We start from the raw sequence: 10,654 nt of genomic DNA, 5'->3' as shown, positions 1-10,654 counted from the left end.
CCATTTGCAGGGCACTGCATTAATCACCTCGTAGTCATTATTATATGTTCCTATATGTACAAAATCACCATGTGTAAATAGAAACAAAAAAAAACCTGGAGTTCTCAAACATTAAAGTCCACAAATATATTTTTGCTCTATGTACATATACACTGTCTGATGGTAGCCCGGACAGCATTCAAAAAAGCATTCAACTTCACAGTCTATTCGGGATGTCAGATCAAATCACATAAGGGTATAAAGATAGTACTTCGAATGCTTCCAATCTGTAATAGCCTGGTAAGATAGAATATTGTAAATACGTCTTCAAACACTCTAATGTACACTGCTATGTGTCCCGGGGAACCCCCACAAAGGCTCCTGATACATAGACCTATTGTAAATATGCAGAGACAAAGAATAACATCTTCAATTTCCGCATTTACTTCCTGCTGTATATCCTTGACATGACATTATGTCAACGACTATATGCTCCTGGGGAGTTTGGCATACCTTAACACCCCCTGCTGTATAGTCAAACATAGATGCAAATGCTGGGACAATTTATCCACAAAGCAGTTCACAGACATAAATATGTCAAATGATGATATAACAAAATGATCTCACCCATGTAGACGCGGAGATGTAGATGGTAGTATCCACAAATCACCATCCTGAATTTTGGCCTACATCTAGTAATACCGTGACTCCCAGTATATGTATATCCCGGAAAAGTCCAGTGGATATGGATCCGTTGATTGTGTAAATAACCGGTATTCCAAAAAAGCATCAAGGCTTTGATAGGGTTAATTCCTGTGTCTCCTGCGAACTCTACTACGTGCCAAAGGTTCTGTCCTTCGAGTAGTCAGGAATAGAGAGGCGTGACAACAGTGTCGTAGATCAGTATTCAAAAGTTTATTCCAAACAGTCAACTTTTATATGCATAGAAGCAAAAAGGCATGGTCTCATGACTAGTTTCCAGCCAAAGACAATGTAGGGATATCCTCTACGTAACTCTCACAGATATAAGCCAAGAGTGAGGAAGTTTAAGTACGTTACAACGAAAAAACAAGCATTGCTGTCAGGACAAGGGCCGGCGCTACCACAAAGGCAACACAAGCGGCCGCTTGAGGGCACTGGTGTGGGAGGGCGGAAAAACAGCGCCTCCCTCCCATACACAGGAGCAGCACAATCGACGGGGCTCTGATCTTCAGCTTTAGTCAGAGCCTCTGCCCACAGCTCCCTCTGCTTTCTCCCTCTCTCCGAAGCTTGCTGTTCCTGTACTGTCACGGCCGAGATATTGCATATCAATAAGCCGCGACCCATTCATATGTAAATATTGCGGCTTATTCATATGCCCCCCCCCCTGAGGAAGAGAAGACTGCAAGAACAAGGTAAGTTTAAGTATGTGTATGGTCAGGGCCGGATTTACTCTCCCTGTGCAGGGTTAGTTTTAGTTTTTTTGTACACCGCCCACAGAACATAAAGGCCAATAGTTTCTGCGTCTCCCCGCCCATTGGGACCGAAAAGAAAGCATTTGTCAAATCAAGCACTGTGTACCCCTTGGTGTCTACGGGAATGGAGGTTATTAAGGAGTTAATGTCGGGTACAATAGGGGCAATGGGTTCTATTAAATTATTAATTGCCCTCAAGTCTTGTGTGAATCTATATCCAATAGCTTTAGGGTTAATAGGTGTATTGTAAGGAGACACTACTGGTTTAATTATGCCTTGTCTCAGAAAACTGTCAATGAAGGGTTCTATCCCTTTTTGTTTATCCTTATTCAGTGGATACTGTTTAATGTAGATTGGAGGTACTCCTGGTTTCAGTTTAGCCCTATAGGGGGTGCAATTTATCAAGCCTACATCTTGTGAATTTGTGACGCAGACTATAGAAGGAACCTGCTGGAGACTGGGGGGCATTCCCACTATACTCATAGCTGCTGATACCTCCTCCCATTCTGACTCTACAGGAGATATTTCCATCATAGGAGAAATCACATCCATAACTCCCTCTGAGGTTACTTGAATATGAATTTGGAATGCTGACAACAAATCTCTGCTCAATAAATTTACAGGGCAGCCAGGGATAATCAAGAAACGGTGAAAGCCCAAGAAGCTCCCTGTATCTGTCATCATATGTAATGGTGGTGTCCTCTGACACCTAGTCAGGACTCCGTTTATACCCATTGAAGACTCTCCAGGTTTTGTAGGTCCCCCATAATCTATTGCTCTCAGAGATGACTTAGTAGCCCCAGTATCAATGAGAAAATTGATTCTTTTGTTATTTACTCTTAAACTGCACATAGGGGCTTGTGAATGGTGTGTGGAAACCTGTGCCATGGAGAGAGAGTCCCCTCCTGGGCATCCCTATACCTGCTGGTTCTGCCAGTCAATGGGGTAATGCACGCTCTACGGTGCTATTGCCACTCCAGCTGGCGGGGCTAGCTGCTCAGAAACATGTGCTACCTGTCCCTGTAGCTGTGGGCATTCATTCCTCCAGTGTCCCAACTGTCCACATCCAAAACACCTCTGAATTCTCTGGGGGTTTATTCCTCCCCTAGTACTTGAAAAACCACCTCTACCTCTGCCTAGCGACCCAGGCGGCCCGCACGGCATCTGGCCGGGCCCCACTGTGCCCCGGGCCCCATAGCAGCCGCCTGGGTCGCTATGGTGATTGTTACGCCGCTGCCTCTGCCTCTGCCACATCTCCAGTATCCACCTCTGCCTCTAAATCCTTGTCCTCCCTCCTGATAAGCCTGTAGGTGAGCAGCCACCATAGGCTTAATAATATCAAAACTACATGCTGAATCTTTTACTAACAGTTCTCGGTGCATCTCATCTGGAGATTCCGCCGGCCAATTATCTACAACTTGCTTAATTACTTTAGCATTTTCTGGCAATAATCCTCCAATCAGTGTTTGCACATACACTATATCTGCTTCTCTCCCTCTTGTCAAACCTGCTTCTTCCTTCCACACCCTTCTAAACCTCTTTACAAAATTTGTCACTGTTTCCTTGGGTCCTTGTTTGCAAGACATGGCTACAGCAATAGATTTCCTATCCCCATATATTCTTTTAAGCTCAAATTCAACCTGTGTCCACATAGCATCTATCTGTGCCTTAGTCCTGAGGGGATACGCATTGTATCCTACTACTGCACCATCAGGGATTTCTAACGTTGGAATATTTGCCCACACTATTCCACCCTCTTCATCATAACCCATAATTCCTTCAATAATTAATCTATAGTCTTCCCTAGTACAGTTCATACCAGGGGTGTGGAATTCTAATCGCCCGATGCCCGGGACAGGCAGTAGTTTTTTTATACATTTAGCCCAGCTGCGGGCAAGCAGCATGGCTAAATGTAGTGTGGGAGCCGTTTCGTACAAGTTATACAGCCGTCCAAAATCACCAAAAACACTTGTAACGAGCCTAAATCTCACTCCCCTCTACTGAGCTTTGGGTCACGGGGTGACGCTAGTTTGAGTTCTCCCGTGACCCTTAGGAGAACTATGGGGAAAAGCCCTGACCCCATAGTTCTCCTTTAAAAATTTTAATACATAAAAATGGAAGGGAAAAAAAGGCGATAAAGTAAAAAAATTATAAAAATAAATGAGAATTTAAAATAACCAATATTACAAAGTTAAAAAACAAAGAAGTAAAATAAAATTAAAAAAATTAAAACCCCGATGCACCCACCATCTGCATGCATGGGGTATTGTGTGTGAGTGGAGTGGGCGATCCGTTACCGCACGGCAATCGTGCACAAAATTGTGTGGATGGCCTAGCGGTCACAGAATCACACACCACCGCCGATCGCGCTGGTGGTGCCATTATTGTCTAATGGCACCCCAGTCAAGCCTGGCAGATTGCGCGGTTTCCCGCCACAATACCGCCCGTGCAATCAGACATAATCACAGTTGAAAACACTGCATGGTGCGTGTTGTAAAAAAAAGGTACATGTACCTTTTTTCAGCGATTGCCACACGGATGTAACTCTGCTGAAATCAATGGGGCTGCGCGGCAACTCCCGCATGCAACCGCACACGATCGCCCAAGTCTGCACCAGCCCTAAAGGGTAAATTCACTTTCCCAAGTAATTTGGAAAAATGGATTTACCTGCTCAAATCTGGCCCCCTCCCGCTATACTTACCTTTTTCAAGTGGTGGGTCGTGACCCAAAAGTGGGTGGCAACCCTGTGTTCAGTGGATCGCCGTGTGCCTTCCACTGCACTAGGGGAGAGGCTCCTCAGCCTCCCCCTAGCGGAGCACTGCCACTTCTCGCGCCAAGCAGCCATTCAACATATGGTGTCTGGCGCCAAGTGTCAGCTTGAGGTGGGGTTGACTGGGGGCATGGCCGCGATGGAGCTTTTTCCATGTGTGCATTGCTTACAGCTCCCTCGCATGCCCTTTAGAGGTGCCTGGACCGGAGTGATGCCCCATTCCAGCTCCGGCACCTCTACAGGATGCAAAAGGGAACTGTACAATGTACATATGGATGGAACTCTGCCACAGCACAGCAGCCCATGTTGTACCCCAGGCTGAGGATCCACTCCAATTTTCATAAAGTAAGGAGACTGGGTGGATCTTAAAAAGACTTGGGTCACGACTTAATGACAAGGATAAATGTGGGTCCTGAGGTTACATAGGTTAAGAAACACTGTTCTAAACAGAAGGATCCATGTTAGCAGAGAGCACCATACATCTACAATGAAAGATAAACTGAGAAGAACTCATAAATACCAATGTATCTATCCTCATAACAATTGTATTAAAAATGTGGACAGTGCATGTAGACACTATGTGGCCTGCAACCTTCACAGGTAAACTAGACACAGGTCAAATTCAGCATTCAATCCTTGGGGAACCAGTAATGTAAGCATCTAGGGTGTTTTCCATGACACTCCAAAAAGTGTTTAGATACTGTATAGGTTCTTTTTATATTATATAGATGTTCCTACTTCCTGTCAAAGATGATTTGATCTCTTGGTGCTTTACTTACTCTGTCTATCTCTGCATTGATGTAACTTTCCTTGTAACCTTTCTGCAGAAATCGCTCAACATGCCAGAGTATTGTTTAAAATCATCATCTGTAGAGCAATTTCTTCTCATTCTAATAAATTGCCCTCTGGGGATGTTCTGTAACCTTGAGGGGTGGAGGCAGCTATTAGTCGGAATATATCAGTTTCTATCAGTGTTCCTGAAAAAAGATTTCACCAAAATTGGTGAAATTCTGGTGTGGAAGCTGTGGTGCCAGAACTGTAAGGAAGAAAGGCAGATCTACTGGCGTGTGCACACATGAGCAGTCTGCCGGGGAAGACAACCCACGTGGAGTGAGAAAGCAGAGTCTAGAGCAGACCTGAGTCTTTTGACTGGAGAGCTGAAACCCCAAGTAGATCATCTGAGGGAAAGGGAGTGAGGATGGCGCCCAGGGACAGTTAAGCCCTGTGTAGTGTGCAGGAATCCAAACGCATGGCTATTGCCTGTGGGAAATGTGGGAAACAGTGCAGACATTTTCTGATGAATGTACTGACAAATAACCTCCAACAAAACTTTTTCAGAGTGGACTGGTGCACTGGATACTGTGCCGAGGCTTCGGAGTTCAGCAGATACGCAGTTGAAAGACCTAATGCTCAGGTCACTTTAAGCAGCAGATCCACTGAGGCTGAAAATAATGACCTTTTTCGGACAGCCAAAGACACCCAGTGTGATAGTCAGTGTGACCAAAGATCTAGCTCTACAGGAAGGTGAGCCCTCTGGTGTTGTAAGCGGTGGGGGATCGGTTATTGGATTTCCTCAGCTAGGCCAGAGGGGGACAACTGTGGAGCAGTGCAGCTGGACAAAGGTATCGAGGAGGAAGAGGCTACTAAGATATCTCGGTCAAAGAGGTTGTGGGGAGAAATAGTGGAGAAAGAACTCCCAGAGAATCTCTCTAAATCCACGGAGCTAGACAAAGATGAGGAGACTCCCCAGATATTACGGAGCACGAAGGAACTGTGGTTTGATCAATTTGTTAGCGGTGGCTGGAGTCTTTACCACCATGCACCCTAACCCAAGTGGTGGCACACAGTCGGCCTAACAGAGACCTTATCAAGAAAGCTTGGAATTCATGTGTCCAACTGAGGAGAGGAAACATCACAGGGCTATTTAGACTGTCTCCTCTACAGTGCATAATAAACTGGAAAGTTGCTTTGGAATATGGGTTTGAGTACCACTGTGTGCCCAAATCTGTGATGGAGGGGATCGAGGACCAATGACAGGCATGATGTGATGAAGAGGTATAGAAGTGCCTTAGGGTTTTAAAGCCCTGACGCACCTAAGCGTAGCCAATGTACTGGGAGAAGTTCCTAGGTTGCAGGCATAATTGGAGCATAGGATGATATATTCATAAGGACAAGGTGGTAGTGAAAAAAGCTGGACACAGGGACCAGAAGTGGACCATTAATATTTTTTACTCCGAGGGAAGAATGGTCCAGGTTCCATATCCCTGTTATTACAAATGAGATACTGTTCTTTTCCGCCTTTTACCACTGTCTGCTGATCTTGGACTGCCTTATGTGTGTTCTGCATGGACTGGAATTTGCATAAGATAGATGGCTGTCAATTTGGAGCATGTTGCGGTTCAGTGCATGGACTGTTGCTTCATTCTTCATGAAAGTTGCTACCTCACGGGACCCTCTGCCTTTGTTACAGCTGGCTGTTTTGTTTTTTTTCCAAGGAAGAAGGACAGTTTGCAGGCTTCTGACTAAAAGAAAAAGTCCACAAGATCTATTTATCCTGTTGAGCTGGTTGCACTTAGTTATTTTAGGCCCCGTTCACATATAGCGAATTGTCGCGCGATTTCCGCCGCGATATCGCGCTTTTTTGCCGTGCGATATCGCGAGAAGTCGCCGGCCAATGTTATTCAATGGAGCTGTCTTAACTCCATGTCGCGCGTCGCTCGTCGCGGTCGCAAGTCGCTTCTACCGGACCCTTTTTTCGGCGGATTTTGCGCGATTTTGCTTTTTTTCTATGGAGCCCGACGGGGAAGGTCGCGCTACCGTCGCTGGATCGTCGCTGGAACGTCGCCCCGAAAGTCGCGCTATCCCGGCCGTGCGGATCCGCTGCAAAAGGTATGTCGCTATATGTGAACGGGGCCTTAGATAGGATATGTTCTTTCTTCTTTATTTTAGGACAGTATTGATTGTCTCCATGATCAAAACTAACAGCGCTTCAGTTACAAAGTTATGCTAAATATGTGGACCTTGTGTTTGATGCACTATTTACTCTCATTACTAGGTGATAGTACAGGGATGGAAATTACGTGATGCAATGCTTACACAATGGAGTGTCATTCTGAAGGAAATGGGGCTTCAATACTTGAAATATGTGACTGTTGTTTGGTCTCTTGCTTCCATTTTCCTGCAGGTGATGCAACTAAACAAATCTGTAGTTCAAGATACATTATATTACACTATTGTGTATACATCTGTTTGTGACGTACGCCCGGCCTAAAACCGCTGTACGTCAATCACACGTGACTATTCATAATTCTGAATAGAGCGTGGTGTCACAAGGACGTGGCGATACCACTCTCAGCCTCACCCTGCACATAGATTTCCCAGCTCGCGGGACACAATTTCCCAGCTCGCGGGATAGTGATCGTCACCAGGTTTGGTTAACTCCGCAGTTAACCCTTTACCCACAAACGTTCACTGCCACCATGTGTTTTTTAACGGAAACACAGACCGTTCCCAGCAAGTGCTGTGACAATTGATAAAACGTAAACAATGCCTATGATACCACTGTCCTCTCAGACAGGAATATGTCAGGATTCACTATACAGTAGCGCTCTTCACACAATCAAGGATACTTTAAGTTCATATTTAGAGCGTAGAGATAAGCTTGAAGGGGTTCTAAACCCTCTGTTTTTGTTGCCTATCTCTACTGCTAGCAAGCAGTAGAAATAGGCAAAAAGGTTTAAAAAAAAAAAAGACCAGGTGTTTAGACCCCCTTCCTGGCCAGGCCATTTTCCAGTATTCAGCGCTGCGGTACTTTGATAGACGTTTAGTCCGTCATGCAACGCTGTACTGAAATCAATTTTATACAATTTTTGGGGACAGATAGAGCTTTCTTTTGGTGGTATTTTATCACCACTGGGGGTTTTTATTTTTTACTATATTAAGGAAAAATTATTGAGAATTTTGGGGAAAAAAAGTTTTTTCCCCATTATGTTAGGAAACAATGATTATTACCCATATTTTTGGTAAAATATAAAAGACAGGGACACGCAAAATTGACCATAGGCGACGCTTTAAAAGCTTTTACAGCTCATCAGTTTAGTGTTTTCAGTGATTGATGGTCCTAGAATTATTGCTCTCACTCCGGCGTTCGCGACAATATGTAACATGTGCGGCGTAATGGGGCTAAGAAAACCCCCTTATGTGATAGCAAAAGATGTGACAGGTCCTCTTTATGGAGACATCAGGGGTCTGCAAGTCCCCTAATGTCTCCTAGGACCCCCCTGAAAAAGCTGATGAAGCACAGATCTGCTGGCCGGCCGTTTTTTTTACAACGGCCGGCCGGGAAGTGGTTAACAGCAGTTTAAACTTACACCGTGTTATCGCTGCGCGCTCCCGCTCGAGAATCCGAAACTGCCCAGAGCGGCCGCAAAGCATCTTGGGGAGGGCGGATGCGCAGTTCGGATTTTCGAGCGGGAGACGAGCAGAGATGCAAGGTAAGTCTTACTGAGCCGACCTGTGACAGTCTCATTGTCACAGGTCAGCTAGAACTATGAGGTGAGTGAAAAGCACTCACCTCATAGTTCTCCTTTAACAGCGGTTAACATTTACCCCGTTCTCGCCGCGTGCTCTCGCCCGAGAATCCGAAACTGCTCGGGCGGCCGCAAAGCATGTTCTGATTTTCAGCCGGGAGACGAGCAGAGACGCAAGGTAAGTCTATGGACGTGTGCACCCGCATGCAGACACTGCTGGATTGGAAGTGCCTGCAGGGACAGAGGAGTCAGCGCTGGATCGGAGACCCGCCGCACCGCTGGAGGGACAGATGAAAACATCAGGAAAGAAGATCAAATTAATAGACATCATTTAAGGTAAGTGCTGACATTAACATTGGGGGAGGGGGAAAAAATATTAGACTTTAATGTCACTTTAACGATTTTTAAGATCGTCCTTTAACAAAAGAAACAGTGCAGAAAATATACAAAAAAATATATTAAAAAGAGACAAAATATATAACTCAGCGCTGAGCCAATCACGGCAGGCTTTGTATTCATGAATACAGGCTTTGTATTCATGAATACAAAGCCTGCCGTGATTGGCTCAGCGCAGTATACTGTATGTAGCCAGGCTACATACAGTATACCCGGCGTATAAGACGACCCCCGATTTTCGGGCGATGTTTTTGGGTCTAAAAACCCGTCTTATACGCCGGCAAATACGGTAGTACTTATTTTTATTACTTTTTTGCAGCAGATTTTTAGTGTTAATGCATTGCAAAAATGTTCCCCTTTTCCCCACAAAGTAATTGACAGCACAGAGAGTGTACGCAGTAATAGCTAACTGTTCTCTGCAGTAACTTTAAAGGCAAACTGGGTAAAATAAACCACTGCAATAAAAGCCTATAATAAATCCACAATTGCAGGAGTAGATGATAGCTGTTGGCTTATAAACTCTTCCCATTTTGTTAATAAATACCTATTTTGCTGCCATTCGCCAAACCTATTGCACTGCAATTGTCTCTGGTAACTGCCAAAGTAAATACCATATAGAAATTAAAAGTTGTAAAAGGTTTTAGTACTGTGTAGCTCCCAACTTTCTGAGATGAGAAAGAAGTTCATCTTCCAGCACAATGTATTTGGGCAATGAACCACGCCCTACCACGCCCCCAGTTTTGCTGACCATAAAGAATTTATATGCTAAAAATAATTGACAAAACCCAGAAATGTTGTTTTTATTCACCATTATGTCTCCTTTTACTAGCTTTTTAAAATAGCAAACATTATCATTAAAGAAGATCTTTACTCATCTTTAAAATAACAACAAACACACACCTTTAGAAATGTTTAGTAATGACAATCTTCAAACACATAATTTCCGGCTTTGTATTCTTTGCATTCCTTATTTTTCTTTTCTTCCCCATTCTTCTGACAGTGGCCATGTTTACTAAGGGCAGATTACAAGCTCTCCTATTACTTCCTGGAAATCTGGCACATGTGACTAGACATGTGACTAGGACATGTGACCATGCACAAAATCTCACGGGATTACAGATGAGTTTTCCCAGCAATGCTCTGCTGATGTAACCTTCCCAGGATGCAATGCATTTGGCACTTTCATCATCATTTCAATGACGAGGAAATCCCAGTGTGCATTGCTCTGGAAAACTGAAGTAATTTTGCCCTTTCAAAGAAGAAAGTGAATGCTCTGCAAGTGTAAATATTTCAAAATCACAGCATTTTACTGTGATTTTACATTTTACTACAGCAATAACATGTCTATGTTATTATTAATCATCATACATAGAGGGATGAATTAGTAGAATTAGATTTTTGAGTGTAAAGGTCCGCTTTAAGAGGGATGATGAAGGTTTTTGAGCGGAATAACTCTTTTGGTAGTTAAATAGAACCTTCTCTTGGATATTTGTAGATCAGACAACAAAAAGGGACAATTGAGGAGG

This window comes from Nanorana parkeri, unplaced genomic scaffold, assembly GCF_000935625.1.
Source record: "Nanorana parkeri isolate BGI_ZX_2015 unplaced genomic scaffold, ASM93562v1 scaffold2205, whole genome shotgun sequence".
NCBI lineage: Eukaryota > Metazoa > Chordata > Amphibia > Anura > Dicroglossidae > Nanorana > Nanorana parkeri.
The sequence above is the reverse complement of the archived record's forward strand: the minus strand, read 5'-3'. Positions refer to the sequence as shown.